Genomic DNA, 21,735 nt, shown 5'->3' on the forward strand with positions numbered 1-21,735 from the left:
TGATTTATGTCTCTAGGAAAGGTAAAAATAAACAGAGTACTAGACTTCTGGTAATGATTCCAGCTTTTTGAAGTACATACACAAAGCCTGCTTCCAGAGGATAAACCACAGTTACTTAGATTTCTCTGTCAGCACATACTAGATCTGTGTTCATGGGTAAAAGTTATTTTTATACCCACATTTTAAGGCTCGCCAAAACATGAGGAAAAATCCATACATGATGCCTAATTAGGTATCCAAAGAAAATGTTTTTTGAAGGTAATGAATATGCTATCTTGACCTTTTGGTGTATACCCTTTTTAAAAAAAGGGTCAAACTGCTATACAGAAGTTAAAAGGAGAAACTCAGTGCATTTTGAATTAGTCTGTCTTATGTATATACTTTTGAAGAGTGGATCTCTCTAATTCACACTAGTGATTGGAAAAACATTAGAACATGACTGAATATTGTAAAGAACTAAGTAATATGAATTTCCTTTTAACAATAATTCTGCTGCTTGGAAACACTTTCATACTCTGAGCAAGAATATCTCAGAACAGTTCATGATTTACTCTTGATTTTCAAATAATTCAAAGCACTGTTAGTAATAGTGGTGCTATTGTAGATAAATTTGAGAATTTCATAAACTTTTTGCCATCTCATTCACTATAAAACCTTAGTTTTACTCAGAACTTGGTTGGATGTACCCACACCATCTAATACCCTTTGCAGTATTCAGAAGTATTCATTTCTACTTTTGTGCCATTTTTACTTAGTTTTTCTTTCATGACTTTTACTGAACAGAGTGGCTTGCAAGCCTAACTGAGGAGCAATGCTTGTGTCCTCAAAAGCTACATTAAGTACTGAAAAAAAAAATCAAGATACAAGGCCTTTTGCAGTAGAAATTCCACAGGAAATGAAGACTCGACTGTTAATTATTTAATTGAAACAAAACTCTGAAATACACATCTGTTATCAAGTCCCTTCATTTTGGTAGTCCTAGTGCATTAAAGCAGATTTAGTTTGCATGAACATGTGCTGGAAACTCATTTTTTTTATGTCAGTTGCAAAGAGTAACTGAGAATCAATTAGTAATTATTTTTCTCCTACTCATTAGTTAGAAAAATAGTAACTCTACATCCTCTCATTTATTGTTACGTTTAATTTCTTCCCAGGAAGTGAATTGGCTGATATATGTGTACTTTGGAAACTCATGAGAATCATTTTTAACAAATGAGACTGACAGTGCTGGCAATATTGCTTCAGACACATACTGTTTTAGCAGGTGTTGATCCTACTGGAAGTGTGTTAGGTAGGTTTTGCTGACTCATTGATGCAGCTGGCTCCTTATCCCACAGGATATAAGTGAGCTTGGAATAGCTAGAGGCAGAGTGAACTGAGGTTTGTAACAGACAAGTTCTAAGGAAAAGAACACTAAGAGCAGCCAAACCTAATGATTTAAAGAGGGTGGTGGTTGCGGTATTATTTTTAACTACTCTAGTTAATCTGTCAGATTCCAGAAAGGGTGAATTCTTTTTCTTTCAGTACCTGTAGCTTTATTTGGAGTGGGGTGAGGCTTTTTACTGAGGCTTTATTTATTTTTGCCTTTTTTCCATTTTAATATTTAAAAAATAACTTTTCATTGAACTGGTATAGATCATTGCCTTCTTAAAATCTAAATGCTAATTTTCATGTTTATAATGAATCCAGATTTCTATGAGGTACTGTCAACTCCTCTATTTAAATTGAATTAGGATTACAATTTGGTATTCAAAAAGGCAACATGGCAGTGATTGTAATAGCATCCAAAGACCTCATTCAGGATCAGGGCCCCAGGCTTAAATTGTACATGGTGGAAAACAGGGAGCCAATAAAAGGTTTAAAGAGGGGGATGAGGTGGTGAGAGTGGTGGACAAAGAAGATGATCATTAGCAGCTATGATTTGTAAGGACCATAGGGTGGGGGGGGGGGGGTAGTGTGGGTTTGGGGGAAGCTAGAGAGGAGGAACATCTAGTAATCAAGATGGGAGAGAATGCAACAGTGTAGGTTGGAGATGGAAAGGGAAGAGATTGCTGAGGTTAGTGGAGGGATTTGAAGCACAGGTGAGAAGCCTTGTTATAGATAACTGGAGGAGGAGAAACAGGGAGGAAGAAAAGTAGTAGCAGGGAAGACCGTGTTGAGGAGAGAGGATACATTGCCAGTCTTCTCTTTGAAAGAGTCTGCAAGATCTTGTGCAAAGAGGAAAAAGAGTGCAGAAGAGGGGAGGACTTTAGTAGGGTTATCAAAGGTAGGCAAATAGGTGGCTAGGATTGTGGATGAGGAAGTTAATGAGAGGGAAGAAATAGTGCTGCTTGAGCTGGAAGATGACAGCTGAAGAAGGAAAGAATAAAGTCAGGAGGATCATGGGATTTTCTCCATGTTGGAAGGAAAACCAAAGGATCAATGAACTACTAGTAGTATATCCAGGACAGAAATGGGTATTCTTGAAATAAAAACTTTCCCAGGAAAATCTTAACAATTTTGTTAAACTGTGTTTATTCCACTCTGTGGAAAAAGTGCTCTTCTAACACTGAAAACCTGAAATATATAACATGTTTATTTCCTAATGTTTTTCTACTTGGTTTATGTTTTTACTTCTGCAACTGCACTTATGATAAATTTACCCATCAATTCACAGAGTCAGGGTTTCCTTTCTTTAGCCTACAGTATGAAATCTATGGGTACTTTTTTTTCATAGGAGTTGGTTGTAAACATAATTATGTAAAGTGCTATGTTGTAGTAATCTTGTTAAGATTAACAGCATTAACTGCACGTATAATGTATGATTTACAAATACTAACATTTAATTTTTCATTCTTTTTATTCTGTACACCGTCTTTCATTCTTTTCTTCCAAAATTATACATTTTATATTAATCTCATTTGAATGGCATCCTCTTCATTGCCATGCAATCTTCATACCATATATGAAATGCTGCTACCCCTGTGGTTTTTCCTGGTCTGTATGCTACTGTATCTGGACTGGCTCTCACTCCCCTGCAACAGACCCACCCCTCACTCTTCCTCCTATCTCCTTCAACAAACTTACACAGGCTCAAACATGGGACAGCTATAGCTACAGTATCCCATCTGAAGGGGACAGTGACAATGGTAGGTGATCTGTACATATTTAATTTGTATGTTTTCAGATAATTTGTATGTTTGGCTATGTTCCCTACACAGCTAAAGATGTAGGACATTCAGCCATATGCTTGTTGTAATGGGTAATAAAACTTATGGATTAGAAACCAAAAGATTCAGATGGTACATGTTAATTAGTGAATAAGAATGTTGAGTACGCAGTCTAAGAAGTCCATGAGCAGAAAATGCAGGAAAACCAAATCTGATCATTATGTCACTGCTAGGACACCGAAAAGACATTTAACTGAACAGCATTCTTATCAGCATCCCCTTCTCCGAAGAAGGGATTCAAACAGAGGTGAAGGGGGAGCTAGAAATATTTTAGTGAATAAAGCAGTGTTTTCACTGAGTGAAATCAAAGTAAAAAAGATAGATAGGTAGGTCAGTTGGTCTTCCTTTAGCTTTAGTTTGTTTCCAACCAAAATCTTTGGACTGTTTGAAAACAATAGCTGCTGTGCAAGCATTTTTCCAGTGTCACTTGAGCTGAATAAGAGAATTACATAGATTTTTTGTGCTGGACTTGGTGCTGTATTTTTCAGATACTGAAAGTTATTGAGAGTTTTTTTCAGGCAGCATCACAGTGTGCTAAGACGACGACAATATCTCTCCACATTTGCGAGTACCTAAGATTTATGAAATATTCAAGAGCATATATGATAAATTTGTCACAATGCATAACAAACAAACCACTGACCAAAAATGAACAGTTCTTAATTTTTATCTCTTTAACCAAAGAGCAGACTAAATGTGATTTCCTAAGAAGTTTCCAGATTTCTGACCACAAAGAAGATACTCTCTCCTCCCGTCCCCCACCCGAGAATACTTCCCACATTTCAGTCTGAACCTGGTGTGTGCTGGAACAGGATTTGGGGAATACACAGTGGATCCACTGCAGTGCAGACATCAGTAAAGTTCACAGCTATGTATATAGCTGTTGAGTCTGAGTGCTTTTGATTGAAGCAGCTCCCATAGCCTGGGACACAACATGAAAATGTTAATTTGGCTTTTCTCTTGAGGACATTATAATACTGTATATCATGTCTGATAATGGATCCAATGCACTGAATGCTCTACATAATGGTAGCATAAAGTATTTTTTGTTTTGTCTGCTGTTTAATTAAATCTAATATTACATGTCTTCCTTGAAAATGAAAAATTAGAATAATCATCACTGGCATTATTAAAAAAAAAAAAAGGCCATTCAGAAAGCTGTCACATTCTGAGACATTCAAAAGCGTGATGGTCATTCAAAACTGTATCTTATACAAGATGTGCCCATATGATACAATTCAACATTTTTTTTATGAAAATGCTGTCACACCAAAAAAAAAAAAAAAAAGTTGAACATGATGTAGCAGGTGTTCTTCTGATTGCTAAACAAGGGACATATATGAATAATTTGTTGTGCATGCTGAGCCCTTTGAAACTGGCTATAAGAAATCTGTTCTGACCATTCATCCATCAGCCAAGTACTCCCACTTGGCTGGCTTATAAAACTGAAACTTAAGAAATGAGGCTAAAGAATAAGACTTTTTTTGTTTTTTAAAAGAACACATTTGGTGGTACCATTTATGCACATTGTTGAAAAACTATCTTTAAGTGCAGTCTGTAAGCAAATATTCTTTACAGTTTGAAATCCTACACTTCTGACTTAAATGGAGATGGAGCACTAAAAGGTGATCTGATAGCTTTTTAAACTAAAATATTGGCATTTTTAGCACCATGTTAGCATTTTTTTTTTCACTCTCTAAGAGTTGCAAGCTCAGTTAGTATGGATCATGAAGATAATGTCAGACAAGGCTTCCTGGTCCTTTCTAATATTGGGAAATCTATTCCATCATTACAAGTCCTCATCCATAGTTCACATGGTAGAGTGTGGGAAATGAAAAAAAGAGCTGGCCACCTTGACAGATGTGGAATACTTAAAAACACCTGAATTATCTACCAACAGATCTTTCTTTGCATGAGAAGGATGGACAGTTGGTATATTATTGAAGAAAATCAGAGTTGCTGGTTCTTAGGAATAAAAGGAATTCTAGTAACAAGCAAAAGCCTATAAAGATTTTTCTCATTGGAAAAGAAATTTGCTAACTGTCTTAACCATTCTTCATAACTGTGATGGGGTGGACTAGACCCTGAGGCCGCCTGCTGGAGGCCTTGTGGCCCTGTCACACCCTGCCCCAAAAAAGGGCAGTAGAGAGGTCTTCCGAGCTGCCTAGAGCGGCTGTGTGGGAAGCAGCCAATCAGGGCCCAGCAGGTCAGTATAAGAAGAACTGCAGGGTAAGAGCAAGTTCAGTTCCTTGCTAGAACTGGAGGAGCATGGATGGTGTGTGGCTGGCTCAGGGAGCTGCAGGACCTCAGATGAAGTAGTGCTGCCAGAAGCCAGGGAGAGCGAAAAGGAACCCTGAGTTGGTTGCGGGGACTCTCATCAGGACATGGTCCTGAAGTAAGGGTGAAGATGGTGCAGGGCTGTGGGGAAGTGGCCCGGGGAGTTAGAGCAGCAGAGTAGTGGGCGTGCCCGGGTCCAGGGCTGGGGGAAGTCAGCAAATCTGCATTGCCAGCAGATCGAGGGACGTGATCGTTCCCCTCTATTCGACATTGGTGAGGCCTCATCTGGAGTACTGTGTCCAGTTTTGGGCCCCATACTACAAGAAAGATGTGGAAAAATTGGAAAGAATCCAGCGGAGGGCAACAAAACTGATTAGGGGGCTGGAGCACATGACTTATGAGGAGAGGCTGAGGGAACTGGGATTGTTTAGTCTGCAGAAGAGAAGAATGAGGGGGGATTTGATAGCTGCTTTCAACTACCTGAAAGGGGGTTCCAAAGAGGATTGATCTAGACTGTTCTCAGTGGTACCTGATGACAGAACAAGGAGTAATGGTCTCAAGTTGCAGTTGGGGAGGTTTAGGTTGGATATTAGGAAAAACTTTTTCACTAGGAGGGTGGTGAAGCACTGGAATGGGTTACCTAGGGAGATGGTGGAATCTCCTTCCTTAGAGGTTTTTAGGGCCCAGCTTGACAAAGCCCTGGCTGGGATGATTTAGTTGGGAATTGGTCCTGCTTTGAGCAGGGGGTTGGACTAGATGACCTCCTGAGGTCCCTTCCAACCCTGATATTCTATGATTCTATGAAGTGGCCTGGACGTTGAGGTGCCCCCAGAGGTGGGAATTGAACTGCAATGGCCCAGCTGGAGAGTTGTGGCCAGAAAGTCCCTAAGAAGGCAAAGACTTTGTCACCAGGGAAGGAGCCCTGGGGCACTGCTCTATCCCTGAGCAGGGACAACTTGTGGGAGACATTACAGAGGGAACCGAGAGAGACGCCTGTTGGACTTGTGCCCCGGGAGGGGTTTTGCTTTGCTTTCATCACACAGACAGACTGTGTGCGACTCGGCCGGAGGGCTGAGTCACCAAAGATGCACCAGATAGAGAGAGAGAGTGCAGGCGCACACACACTCGTCCGGGAGCACTCGCAAGAGCTGAATGCGACCCTGTTACAATAACTTAGATTCTTGAGGCTTGTTGCCATTTTTTGCCTATGTTGAAACTAACATAGAGAACTATTGTACTTTGATCTGAAGAAATACTCTTTTCTGAGGCACACATTTGTGTGGTGTGGGCCCCCCCTTGGTGGAACAAATGTATAATGCAGAATAACTAGCATATTCCATATTGTTGAAACATCCTGAATTAGAACACTTTACTTCCAATATTTCTACTCTATAGTGAATATCTTATTCACTTGCTAATTTATTTTGCTTATGTATGTTTTCCAAATTGACTAACCTGTTTATTTATTACACTTTGAAGGAATTTCCTATATGTTTTTGTCTGTTTCCCATAGGTAGAACGTATGTCTTATGAATAAGTCAAACTGAATGAATAATTTTGACGTTTACTTTCCATAAGCAGATGTTTGCTATTCATGGACATTTATTTACAAAACTGCATAAATTTGAGGTACCTCACTGTGTTTAGGGTTTGTAATTTATAGCAAACTAGACAGTGATCATATTCAGAAATAGTACCTAGAGCGGATGAGTCGTTCCACAAAGACCAAACATGAGTATCCTCTCTCACAAGACTTACATTCTACATCGGAATAACAGTACACAGACAATAAACCGAATCTTACCCATAACAGTGTTTCCTTTCAGAACTTCTCCTGTTCTTGTCTAATACATCCTCATTACAATATGGGACTGGAGAAAGTTCAGTTTCTCTCTCATGCGGGAGCACGCCAGTTCAGCACAGCACATAAGCAAGATAAACAAGGCTAGAATGATTGAAGACCATGATAAAAATTTCCAAGATAGATGCAGACTCAAACACAAAACATACAACAGTGGCCGTTGGCATGATTCCTTTTGTACAGAGCATTTTGAAGTGTTGCTGCTGTTGAAACTGGAATGGAGATGACAACAGTTTTCAAGTCTGCTGTTTCAGTGTGGATGGGGGGTGCATGTTTATTTGGTTGTGTGTGTGTGTTTACCTATTTTCCTTGGTATTATAGGGAACATACAACACATCTAAATAGTTTCCAGAATTTTAAGTATTGTTTAGTCTAAGTTGTACAGTAAGTTTACTAATTTGAAATGTAAATAATTACTTAACACTTTTAACTGATATTCTTAATAAATGTAGTAAGGTATTTTCATTTTTTTATTATAACATTAGGAACAATTCAAATAATTGGCCTGATACAGGAATACCGTATTTCATTTTAACTTACTGTTAAAAACACAATCTTCCTTTTCTTCATATGTCTTGTTCTGTTGTGGATATCTGATAGGGAGCACTTGATAACTAGCTTATGATCTGTTATCCTTGGATTTTAAATAAGATTCACATGAATTTATCCACAGAACAACCATGGAGTTTAATGAAAGCCATGTGGCTAAATCCCCCTGGTATATTTTGAAAATGTGGGAGCTTTGCTTTGCTATGCTGCTCTTTAAATTTTTTTTTTTTTTTACAGATCTTTGGATGGGCTGGTTTTTATTGCTTATCTCAGGGGTAGGCAACCTATGGCACGCGTGCCGAAGGCGGCACATGAGCTGATTTTCAGTGGCACTCACACTGCCCGGGTCCTGGCCACCGGTCCGGGGCGCTCTGCATTTTAATTTAATTTTAAATGAAGCTTCTTAAACATTTTAAAAACCTAATTTACTTTACATACAACAATAGTTTAGTTATATATTATAGACTTCTAGAAAGAGACCTTCTAAAAACATTAATATGTATTACTGGCACACAAAACCTTAAATCAGAGTGAATAAATGAAGACTTGGCACACCACTTCTAAAAGGTTGCCAACCCCTGGCTTATCTAGTAGGCTCTGCCACCATCTAGTTGGTGGCTTTTCATGAAATAATTATTTTTAATAAAGCATTTTACTATGCAGTCACTGCAATCATCATCTCATCTAGAACAGTGCAAGCTATTCCTTCAGCCATTGGGTCCAAGCAGAGATTTCATTTGGTCACTTTAATATCAGGACATATATGAACACAACTCATGAGCCCTTTCTGGGATTTCAAAGAAAGTATCTCATGCAGGAACCTTTTTTTTTCTTCTTAATCTTAATGCAAATACATAAGCAAACCTGTCAAGGACCCAGAAGATCCCAGGATACAGTTTAGTTTATTGATCCTTCAGATTCATTGAGCCTCATGTAAGCATGCATTCATCCTGTGTTGAACTTATCTGAACTTTCCTTACACTCCATTTTTTCCTAGTATGTTGCGTAATTTGAAAATCGATATAAAAGTTAAAACATTTATCCAAAACAAACCTAAATAAAAATGAGATACACCTCTACCCCGATATAACACTGTCCTCGGGAGCCAAAAAATCTTACCGCGTTATAGGTGAAACCGCATTATATTGAACTTGCCTTGATCCACCGGAGTGTGCAGCCCCGCCCCCCCGGAGCGCTGCTTTACCGCGTTATATCCGAATTCGTGTTATATCAGGTCGCGTTATATCAGGGTAGAGGTGTAGTGTTCGCATGAAATAATTAATTTGAGTAGTAAAGCAATGACTATTATTTTTATTCCATATTGTACCTTTCTTTTGTATTATGCAATTAGAATAATTTAATTCTTTATTCTTACCAGTAGGTGTCACTGGCAGTTGCTGTATTTGGTTTCGAAGAGCTCACGTGTAGTTTTCATTTCCCACTGGGATTGAAAGTAGTTTTAAATTGTTGGCCTTCAAACAATTTTATTTTTAAAAATTAAATTTTTAAACATATTTAGTTTAGAGCAGTGGTTTTCAGTCTGTGGTCCTTGGACCCCTGGGGGTCCGCAGACGATGTGTAAGATTTCCAAAGGGGTCCGCATCTCCATTTGAAATATGTTAGGGGTTCACAAATGGAAAAAGTTTGAAAACCAGCAGTGGGTCTCAAACTTCTGTATCTGTGACCTCTTTCATACAGCAAGCCTCTGAGTGCAAACCCCCCGCCCCTTATAAATTAAAAACAATTTTTTTATATTTAACACCATTATAAATGCTGGAGGCGAAGCAGGGTGGAGGCTGACAGCTCATGACCCCCGTATAATAACCTCACAACTCCCTGAGGGGTCACAACCCCCAGTGTGAGAACCCTTGGTTTAGAGAAACATGAAATGGTAGGCCAGCTCTTACTAATTGTTTCTCTTCCTGCTGGCTCAAGGGTGTGGCTCTTGTTCTTTAACATACCTTAGGGGACACCATTATCAAGAGAAGAACATACAACATAATCACAATTATTAACCACAGCTATTTTGTTATTAAAGAAAGGAAAAGAAAACATTAAACAGAACATCAAATGACTGAACACAAATTAAACTGGTTACTACTATTACAATCTCTTGTGTATGTCTCTCTGTGGAGAGAGTTTAACAGAGATTACATCCTTGAGAGTGAACCGCCTCTGGGGAGGCGCCTTTCTCTTGGTAAGTTAAGACCAAAGTTTATTATTTCCCAAAATTATTGTGAATTCAGTTTTAGTATCTTATTAGATACTTAAAACTGTTTATGTGTGGGCAAAATAGTTCTAGAGCAAATGAAGCCTGTCTACTACTTAATAACCTTAACAGTTTATAGTTGGGCAAAGTAAGCAACCTTAACTAAATCCTATGAAAATTGAAAAAAATACTTAAATGAGTTCCTTAAAAGAAGCCATTTAAGGAGCTGTCCTTAAGACAGTCCAGTTATGATTATTTATTATCTTAAATCCAGTTAGATTCCACTATTTCTCTATTTGCCAATGTTTAGCCCCTGTTTCCTCTCCAGGAATACATATCAACTACTTGGTGAATAACAGAAGAAACTGTTTATCGTGGTCAGATCATGGGCAGCCAGACCTAATAGTGGGAGCGAGTCTGCAGTCATGAGACAGGAGTCAAGAGTCAGCTGGGTCAGGATACCAGGAGATCAGAAGCAGGAGACAAACTGGAGATGAGAACCATGAGTCAGGAACCAGACTCAGGCCAGGTTAGGCTACCAGGGGGTCAGAGGCAGGAAACAAAATGGAGGTCAGGAACCACAAGGCAGATGCCAAGAGTCAAGCTGGGTAAGGATGCCAGGAAATCAAACAGCAGAAAGCACACAGTCCAGAGCATGGTGGAGCCCAATAGTTTGGCACAGCTTCTTGTTGCTGCCACTGGCTTAAGTAGAGCCATTGGGCCAATCAAACTTCAGGGGCAGAGCCTCACTCTGGGGCTGAACTTCATGGGTCCCAGGTAAGCCACTGTCACCAGGCTGCCAGGTTGAGGGTTGAAGTATTGTTGCTCCCATGAAACCTGCAGACCTGGGTTTGAGATCTATGGGTCATGACACCACCCACACCTCTAGGAGTGCCCTCTTGACAACGTGGGTCCAGGTTTCTCAGGGTGGCTCCTATGGAAGGCCCAAACCAGGGCAGGAGTGTAAACATTTTCTGCTTGCTCCCAAGTGTATTCCTCTGGGCTGTAACCTTCCCAATCTATCAGCTACCATAATTTGCCCCACTTGATCTTAAAATTGAGGACTTCGTGAACAATGTATTCCTCCTGACCTTGTACTAGCACTAGTCGGGGTGGTGATTGCGGTCTTTGGGGAAATGTGTTATCAGCGTAGGGCTTTAGAAGTGAGCCATGGAATATAGGGTAAACTCCAAGGGATCAAGGGAGCTGGAGCTCGAAGGTGACCAAGTTGATTTGTTGCCAAATCCAGTACGGGCCAAAGAACAAAGTCCGGTTTCCAAGAGGGTTTGTCCATGTAGAGGTGTTCTGTAAAAAGCCATACCTTTTGTCCTACAACGTACCCTTTTGCCTGTGCTTGTCTGCATGTAGTCTTCCTTCACCTTTTCAAGATGTCCCTGCACCTTCTCTTGGATATGATGGATGTGTTGTACTAGATCTGAGGCTGATGGGTTGGGGGAGCATGGGGGTAGCTGTGGGTGAAATAAGGGATGGTACCCATAGTTGATAAAGGGGCTGTGGCCTGTGGATGCATGGTCTGCATTATTATAGGAAAACTCAGCATATCGTAACAGTGAAGGCCAGTCATCATGGTGATGATTGATGTAGCATTGGGAGTACTGGTCTAGGATCTGGTTGATTCTTTCCATTTTGCCATTTGACTGAGGATGGTAGGCAGAGGACAGGTGCGTGTAGACTTCTAATAGACGTATGGCCTTGTGCCAGAAACAGGCAGTAAAGTGTGGCCCTGGTCAGAGGTGATGTGACCCAGGAGCCCATGAAGACAAACTATTTTCTTTATCTAGAGCCCAGCAGTTTCCCCTGCAGAGGGTAAACCCAGGCGGGGAATGAAGTGAGCCGTTTTAGTAAAGCAGTCTACCACTGTCAGGATAGTTGTGAAACTACTTGATTCTGGTAGTTCCACTCCAAAGTCTAAGGAAGTGGTCTTCCAGGACCAAGATAGGTGTCCAGAGGTTGGAACAGACTGCAGAGTTTCTGGTCTGGGATTGTGGTGCAGGCACACACCTCTCAAGAAGCAACAAAGGTCTCTTTCGTGCGGCACATACGGTGCCCTCAGAAGAACCAGGATATTAATTGTCAGGTTTTAAATCACCCTAAGTGTCCTGCCAGGGTGGAGTCATGGCATAGTTGAAGAGCAACTCTCGCAGGTCCTGGGGGAACATAGATGCAGTCCCTTACAAACATCATCCCCTCCCAGGTATTGTGTGGTTTTTGGTTGATAATGGCCAGCACATCGAGTGGAATTCCAGAGACAGAGGCAGAGTGGATGAGCATGAACAGGTCCTGGTGGTGAGTCGCATTGAGGAAATTATGGGACTTGATAACGTGGGCTGGTTCCAGACTGGGGCCTTGTGTTGTGTCGGAGCCATATCTTTGGGACAAGGCATCAGCCTTGCCATTTCTAGTTCCAGGCTGGTGGGTCAAGGTAAATTTGACCAGGAGAAAACTAAAGCCCACCAGAGCTGTTGTTGGTTTAGGGCCTTGGCCCTGCACAGGTGCTCTAAGTTCTTATGATCCGTAAATACTTGAACCGGGTGATGGGCCCCTTCCAAGTAATGTCACCACTCTTTGAAGGTGGTCTTAATTTCCAAGAGCTCCTTGTCCACAATCTCATAGCTTCACTCAGCAGAGGTAAGCTTGTTTGATTAGTAGGAGATGGGGTGCAGTATTTGCTAGGGGCCATGCCTCTGGGAGAGGACTGCACTGATCGCTGTGCTAGAGGCGTCGAAAACTTGCGTCATGTCTGGGTGGGCCAATACTGGAGTAGTGGTGAAGGCAAGCTTTAGCTGTTCAAATATGTGCTGGGCCTCAGGCAACCAGTGGAACTGGGTGATTTTCGGTAGTAGGGCAGTGAGGAGCTTGGCTTGTTTTGAAAAATTTTGAAATAAACTTCTGGTAAAAAGTTTGTGAAGCCTAAAAAACATTGTAGGTCATGCGCCTTGTGGGGGACTGCACAATTGCAGACAATCTGTACCTTGTGCAGATCCATCTCGAATCTTTCCAGGCACAGGATGAAACCCAGGAACTCGGTTGAGGTCTGATCAAATGCGCACTTCTCAAGTTTAGCATAGAGACCGGGTCATCATAGTCTCTCCTGGACTGTGTGGATGTGAGTGGTGTTCAGATTATCTGAGAAGATCTACATATTATTGAAGTATACCTCCATGAACTGGTCCAGTAGGTCTCATAGCACATCGTTAACAAAGTGCTGGAATGTTGCTGGGGCGGTAGTCCAAATGGCATAACTACATATTCAAAGTGGCCATAGTGGGTCCAAAAGTCAGTCTTCCATTTGTCCTCCTCTCAAATACGAATGAGACTGTAAGCTCCATGGAGATTTAGTTTAGTGACTATGTGGGCAACCCCCACCCGGTCCAACAACTCAGGAATTAGGGGTAGTGGGTAACAGTTCTGGATTGTTATTTGATTTAGGACTCAGTAATCAACACAGCAGCGGAAGCTGCTGGGTTTTTTTGTTTTTGTTTTTTTTTTACTAAAAGGACTGGGGCACTGGCTGATGAAGCTGATTTGAAGATGACCACTGCCTCGGGCCGAGTTCTCTTGGAGGTATTCTCGCAACCCAGCCAGTTCAGGCTCTGACATTGTGAATATCTGCCCAAACAGTATCTTTGTCCCTGACTGAAGTTCTGTGAGACAATCATAGTTAATTAATTTAAATTAAATTATTAATTAATAATTATAGTTCCAGTGTCAGGGCAGGCTTTCTGCATTCTTCTCAAAGATGTTGGTGTAGTCACAGTACTTGGAGGGGGAGTGGGGGGGTTCCATAATTGCCCCTAGGAGGTGTACCAATGCAGGTAACCACACCTACTTGAACCTTCTTGGGTATGAGTGCAACACTTACAGTACCCTGGCCATGCCGTCAGCAGAATTCTGATGGGAAAGTGGCCTTTTGTTCTCTCCAGTGCATGATGGGATCATGAAGGGTTAGCTAGGAGATGCCAAGGATCATGGGAAAATATGGGGAATGGATCATGCCAAACTGTGTTATTTCTCTATGTCCCTGAATAACAGGTTCCAGGGAAATAGTCTCCGCCACAACTGGACCTGAAGACAGCAGGGAGCTGTCAATTGTTTCAGTCATGTCAGGCACAGCCTTGTGTAGCTGGTGAATCTGTAGGGCCTGAGTTGTAGCTGCATCCATAAAATTGTCCTCTGCTCCCGAATTGTCCTCTGCTCCCAAATCTATTAAGGCCCATTGAATAGGAATCTATCAGGGGTCCCCCGGGATGCGCAACTGGATAGGCATCTGCAAATGGAAAGCCCCGGGATGGGGCTCAGAGTCCGTCTCAGTGAGGACTTAGGGTACAGGGAAATGCTATTCTGTCAAGGCCCAGGCTGGTCCCCCCCATCATGCCTGGACTGGCTTGTTTCCGCATGCTTCTCAGCATTTGTAATGGGGAGGCCAAGACAGCGTGGCCAACTTCACTGCAGTAGAAGCACAGGTGGTGCTGTTGTCTGCATTTTTTTTCTTCAAGTTTGAGCTGCTCACGAGCCAAATTGTCTTGCATAGGTTTGGCGGGTGATACAGAAGATGTCAGTATACGCGGGTAGGGGAACTGCAGGGAACCTCCCTTCTCCTCTCTTCATTCTCACAGTCGATCATCTATGCGGTTGGTAAGGTCAATAAGGGCGTCTAGGTTCATAGGCATCTCTACATGAGCCAGTTCACCTCTGATTTCTTCCTACAAGCACTAGCAGAACTGGTTCAGATTTGCTGCTTCATTCCATGCTGTCTCTACTCTGAGATGGCAGAAGTGTGCTCAGAGGAGGCCACTGTGCCTTGCCCCTGACGGAGTCTCCTCAGGCCAGCCTTGGCCATTCAAGCTTGGTGTAGGTCATCAAAGATGATTGATATCAACTGGAGAAAGGCATCCTGGTTTGACAGTACCCATGTACCCTGCAGACAGGTTTGAGACATATGGGTCATGATACCATTAGGCTTTTAAGGTACTACAGCTTTTAAACATTCCAACAAAGTCATTACAAGAGTTTTAAACCTATTCCTTTGGCAGCGTCCTTGTTAACTTTCTCTCATCAATCCATGTTAAAGTCTTGTGGAGGTTTTGCTTGGTTTGGTTTATTTTTGAGTCTTCCCTGCTTTTCTTATATGTCTGGCAGTTTGCTTGTGAAGAGCTGTCTTTGAGCAGGGTAGCAGACTGGGTGTGTGACAGGTGCTCACTTAGAGTTTTTATACCTTTCTTCTTCCTGTTTTCATTAAAGTACAGGAAAACACACCTCTTTCAGACCTGTTCAGATTGAAAGTCGGTTGCTGCCACCTTTATGTTGGCTTACATGACACTTTCAGCTCCTGAATATGCAGTCTGTTTAATGAATATATGCAGCATTTCTTTAATTGCTTTTGTTCTTCTTGTGGCAAGAAAGCATCAGATAACTTTCAAAGCTAGTCTTTATTCAGTCCAGTCTCTGAGAGTCTTTCAGTTTTATTAGAGCTTGTCAGGAAATTAAATTCTGCTTTCAGAAAGTCCAAACACTCCTGGTCTTTATATAAAAGTTTTTAGTTCTCAAAAGAGTCTCTTAAAATTAAATAACTTTTAGAAAGTCTTTAGCTCAAGTTGTTGATGCAATATGACAGTTTTTGGAATGATGATTTTCTTATCTTCCTGATTTGGGTGAGAGTTTGCTTGCACACTGCCAGTAATTAATTAATTCTCCATTAATATAAATTTTCTATACTTAAATGGCTTCTTATGTTAGTAACTGGTTATAGCATCAAATGACCTTGCTATATTTCTACATAAAACATCTTATTATTCCTGTAATAATATCAGGCAGTTATATAAAGGCTTGCATTTTGATATAAAATATTTGCAAATACACATCTCAAAAGGTGTTTGCTGTTTAAATATTTAAGAAATAAACGTTTAAAACATTTCCAACTACACATGTTTATCCTGGAGTTTCAAAAACACAAGCAGAGATTTTTCCTTTGAAAAGAAATGGGGTTGGTGTTGCCACTTTCCAACCTAGATTTATTGCTCGCATAACATACCTATATTCCTTTTTACAGTTAGGCCTCTACTTAAAACATTAATGTTTTACATGTTTTGTCTTTTTGATGTTTGCTTGATCTTGGAAGATAGAAGCAGAAACCTTCTGGAACTTCGTGGATTAACTTTAACATTTTGTAACATGCTTAGCTAAACATATGTACTGTTATATATCCAAGCATCCTGGCTGTAACATATTTGTAGCTATTTCTTGACGTTTAGTAGAGGCATAAACAAGTTTGTAACAACTTAATGAAAAGATTTATAATAATTTTATTAATATTTTATATAAATACTGAGGCCTCTCCCCTACATCACTAATGGCTATTAACAATCTGTCCATTTGGGACATTTGCATTTACAGATATACATGACTTCTTCCTTCTCTATGTATCTTAATGACCAAAACATCATCCCCCACTTTTCTTCCCGCATTTTGAACAAGCCCTGGCTCACCAAAACTCCCCCACCCATTGCAGGAGATGAGGGAGATGGAGAGTAACTAGCTGAGTCTTATGGAGGAGTCTGTGGATATATTCCTCTTCCTGCACCAGGACCAGACCACTCCCATCTCAGTATCCAGAGGGAGACCAAAAAAAGGAAAGCATTAGTTCAGGGGGGCAGGAAATAATCCTAACAAAAGAAACAAAGCAAAACAGCAATGCAACAAAATCTAAAAATCTGGAAATAACCATATCCTTTGCTTACTCAGTGTGGCGCTGTTACACCCCCCCCCCCCCACACACACACACACACACACCACCACCAGCCCTTTAGTGGCTGTACAATGCATAGAGGTGGTTGAGCCTGCTGATGTCTTCAACCTAACAGGTCTGGGTTGCATCCTGCAGCCAATGGCTAATCCAGTGGTGTCAAATGACAAGTGGTGGCTGAACCACATAGAGGTTTGAGTCTGCTACAACCTTGAGCTAACAAAGCTGCATCTTTTAGCTCAGGCAGTTGAGTTTTATGCTTTTAGAACCAGAGGACCTGGGTTTAACTCCCCATGTGGATGACCCACCTAAGGGTGTCACATTACATAAAAAGAAAAGTAATAAATACAAGTTACATCCCTTCTTGAGCACTTGTCACTTTTCATGATGCATGAGCAAGCCTAGAGTCAGTCCAGCCACAAGAACTGGTGATCCTCTGCCATGGTATCTACAGTGTGGGAGGGCATCGGTGGGCATAGCCCTCATGATACATGTACAAGAAAGAACCATTAAAAGCTGTCATTGGAACACAACAAAAATGTTTAAAAGTGCAAATATACATTAGGTACCGTAGAGTTTATGTCCCTGCTGTGCCTGAAGTTACAGGATGGATGAAATAATCCATAGCACCAGGAGTGGTTGTAGGAAAACTCTGTATGGACCTAGTTCAATACTGAACATGAAATGGGAGTCTCTAGTGTAGGCGAGCCTTCAGAGGTGCTGTAATAGGCATTCAGTTTTTAGGAGTCAAACACATAATTCTTCTTCGAGTGCTTGCTCATATCGATTCCAATTAGGTGTGTGCGCGCTGCGTGCACGATCGTCGGAGAATTTTCTACCCTAGCAACACCCGGTGGGTCGGCTGTGGAGCCCCCTGGAGTGGCGCCTTCATGGCGCTGGATATATACCCCAGCCGACCCAGCGATATATACCGCCCGTGATGGTCGTTGGAACTGTGGAGCGCGGCATAGCTGTTCTCCACTCTCCCTAGCTTTACTCGTTAGTTCTTGTAGATAGTTGTTGGTTTTACTCCCGCTACTTCCTGATCCCCAAAGCAAAAGGGGGTCTGCGACCCATTTTGGACTTACGCGGACTCAACAAATTCATAGTAAAGATGAAGTTCCTCATGGTCTCCTTGGGGACCATCATCCCTTCCCTGGATCCTGTACGCCGCTCTCGACATGAAGGACGCATATTTTCATATAGCAATCTACCCCCCTCACAGGCGCTTCCTTCGATTTGTAGTAAACAATGTGCACTACCAATTTGCCGTCCTTCCCTTCAGATTGTCCGCGGCTCCGAGAGTGTTCACCAAATGTATGGCTGTCGTGGCAGCATACCTTCGTCGACAAAGGATACAGGTGTTCCCGTATCTAGACGACTGGCTCGTGCGCGGCCGAACCAGGGAGCAAGTTCAGGCGCACGTCCAGATAATACTACAAACATTCCATGAGTTAGGCATTCTACTCAACAAAGAAAAGTCCACTCTGGAGCCAACCCAGAGGATAGAGTTTATCGGGGCAGTTTTAGACTCCAGACTTGCCCGAGCTCTTCTGCCAGACACTCGGTTTCACACCATCGCAAACATCATCCACGGACTCCAGGTCTTCCCGATTACCACAGTAAGGATGTGCCTCGGCCTGTTGGGTCACATGGCCTCTTGCATTTACGTAACCAGGCATGCCAGACTTCGGCTTCACTCACTTCAGGCCTGGGTATTGTCGGTGTACCGTCCTTATCGGGACAACCTAAACATGGTGGTCACGGTTCCGAACCCGGTCTTGACCTCCCTCACCTGGTGGCTGGATCACAAGGCGGTTTGCGCAGGAGTGCCGTTTCACGCCCCACAACCCTCCCTGCACCTGGTCACAGACGCTTCATCTCTAGGTTGGGGCGCTCACCTCGGGGAGCACCATACCCAGGGCCTGTGGACCGCATCCCAACTAGCTCTGCACATCAATGTTCGAGAGCTGATGGCGGTGCGCCTAGCGTGTCAGGCATTTCTCGGTCTCCTACATGGCTGTTGCGTGTCAGTCCTCACAGACAACACCACGGCCATGTTCTACATCAACAAGCAAGGAGGAGCCCGGTCGTCTCTCCTATGCCAAGAGGCCATTCGCCTGTGGGAGTTCTGCATTGCCCACTCGATACATCTCATGGCATCGTTCCTCCCTGGAGTCCAGAACACTCTAGCGGACCATCTCAGCAGATCCTTCCAGACGCACGAGTGGTCGATTCGCCCGGATATCATCCATTCCATCTTCCAGAGGTGGGGATTTCCCCAGGTCAACCTGTTCGCCTCACGAGCCAACAGGAAGTGCCACGTGTTCTGCTCCCTCCAAGGACGATCTCCGGGCTCCCTGTCGGACGCTTTCCTCCTATCATGGAGAGACCAGCTGTTCTACGCTTTCCCTCCATTCCCACTGGTCCACAGGGTGCTGCTCAAGCTATGCAGAGACAAGGCACGTATGATTCTAGTCGCTCCAGCTTGGCCAAGACAGCACTGGTACACCACGCTTCTGGAGCTATCGGTGCAAACTCCGATCACGCTTCCCTTGTGCCCAGACTTGATCTCTCAGGACCACGGCCGACTCTGTCACCCCAATCTGAAATCGCGCCACCTCACAGCATGGATGCTCAATGGCTGAATCGGACAGAGCTACGATGCTCACATCCCGTGCAACAGATTCTGCTGGGAAGTAGAAAGCCCTCTACATGGACCACTTATTTAGCCAAGTGGAAACGGTTCTCCTGTTGGTGCGAACAGAGGGCCATGCCCCCCCTTGCAGGTGTCAATTCCACTTATACTCGAATATCTCCTATCCCTGAAACAGCAGGGCTTGGTGGGCGATATCTTCAGTCAGGGTTCACCTGGCCGCTATATCGGCGTTCCACCCAGGAGAACAAGCTTCCTCGGTCTTCTCTAACCCGATGGTCGTCAGATTCTTCAAGGGCTTAGACCGGCTATACCCACAGCAACGCCAACCCGTTCCGGCATGGGATCTTAACCTGGTTCTCTCCAAGCTCACAGGGCCCCCGTTCGAGCCATTGGCTACCTGCTCATTCCTTTACCTATCTTGGAAGACAGCCTTCCTTGTAGCCATCACTTCAGCAAGGTGTGTTTCTGAACTCAGGGCGCTCACGTCTGAGCCTCCGTACATGTTATACCAATAGAATAAAAAACAGCAGGATCTTATTAAGAGGGATAAGGCAAAGATGCCACATTTATTGTAAATATACTGATAAAGCAAAAGATAAAAGTAAACAACGTTGTTTGACTACTTATTTCTTATATACACACACACACATATATATATATAGAGAGAGAGAGAGAGATTCATTCACACAATCATTCATTCAAGTGCTGTATAGGTGTTATAGTTACCAGCCTAGAAGTTGCTCATGCCAAGTTACTGGCCAGGTATCTTGGTCATGAGAATGGAGCCGAGTCTGTGTCAGGTGCACCTGATGCTCCTGGAGGTTGGCAGCAGAACCAGAGACTCAAAGTCATCAGTCTTTAGAGTCCATTCTTATAGGAATTAATTCCTATGTTAGTTTATGGGAGCTGTTTCATCCTGCTGTTGCTGACTCAATCAGCAGATGGCACATTCCTGTCCAAAGTGGCATATTCCTGGTGGCTCCACACTGTCCAAAGTTTGTGTTTCTCATCCTTCCAGGTGATGGGGTGGATCCCAGTTTACCCTCCGGGGGTTTTCTGGTCATCCACTTGACACATTCTTCGGCCGATGGATACTCCCTTTCTAGGCTGGCACCTCCCTAACCATTCATGTATATCAGGCATTCATCAGCATACATTCCATATCTTAACCATATTTTAATTTACTGTCTCCACCACTTTCAAGGTGTGTGCTAATTCATTTGAGACTCCCGGCCCTTTAATCACAGAGGGTGGGGGTCTGTCCTAGGAGCCGTTGAATGAAGTGAAAGTCACTTAAGGGCTTATAGTGTTTGTTTACATTGTATCAATTACTTCAAGAACAAAGTCAATTAACTTGTTTGTAAGTTTTACATAGTAACAAAGTATCTTTCGCAGGATAGATATAATCAATGGTTTCTACAGACAGTAGCTTACAAGTTTTAACAGAAGACCCAAGAGATTTTTGTACTTGGTGAAACTGTTGGATTTTAAAGTGTGGGGGACAAATTATGAGGGGGTCACTGTCACTTGGGGGAATCACTGTTAGTACCTTTTTTAATATCCCTACATACACAGTCTTCCACAAAGACAAGGTGCAGCTTCGCCCCCACCCTGCCTTTCTTCCCAAGGTAGTATCAGCTTTTCATGTGAACCAGGATATATTTCTCCCGGGCTTCCATCCTAAGCCGCATGCCACCCGTCAAGACCAACGTATGCACTCCTTGGACGTACGCAGGGCCCTGGCTTTCTATATTGAGCGTACGAAACCGTTTAGAAAGACTACGCAACTCTTCGTTGCAGTGGCCGACCGGATGAAAGGCTTACCGGTCTCCTCGCAATGTCTCTCCTCTTGGATCACGTCCTGCATTCGTGCTTGCTACGACCTGGCCGGTGCCCCGACGCCGCGCCTCACCGCCCACTCCACGAGGGCCCAAGCCTCCTCGACTGCCTTCCTGGCTCAAGTCCCGATCCAGGACATTTGTAGAGCTGCAGTTTGGTCATCGGTCCACAGCTTCGCCGCTCACTATGCGCTTGTACAGCAGTCCAGAGACGATGCTGCATTCGGATCAGCGGTTTTGCACGCAGCGATGTCTCACTCCGACCCCACCGCCTAGATAAGGCTTGGTAGTCACCTAATTGGAATCGATATGAGCAAGCACTCGAAGAAGAAAAAACGGTTACTCACCTTTGTAACCGTTGTTCTTCGAG

General features: G+C 42.9%; 1 protein-coding gene across 1 annotated transcript in view; it reads left to right on the forward strand.

Annotated features, from left to right (window-relative positions):
• Nucleotides 1–21,735, forward strand: part of LRCH1 (leucine rich repeats and calponin homology domain containing 1) — a 248,329-nt gene that overhangs the window by 197,397 nt on the left and 29,197 nt on the right. The window lies entirely within an intron of this gene.

Source organism: Emys orbicularis, chromosome 1 (genome assembly GCF_028017835.1).
Source record: "Emys orbicularis isolate rEmyOrb1 chromosome 1, rEmyOrb1.hap1, whole genome shotgun sequence".
NCBI lineage: Eukaryota > Metazoa > Chordata > Testudines > Emydidae > Emys > Emys orbicularis.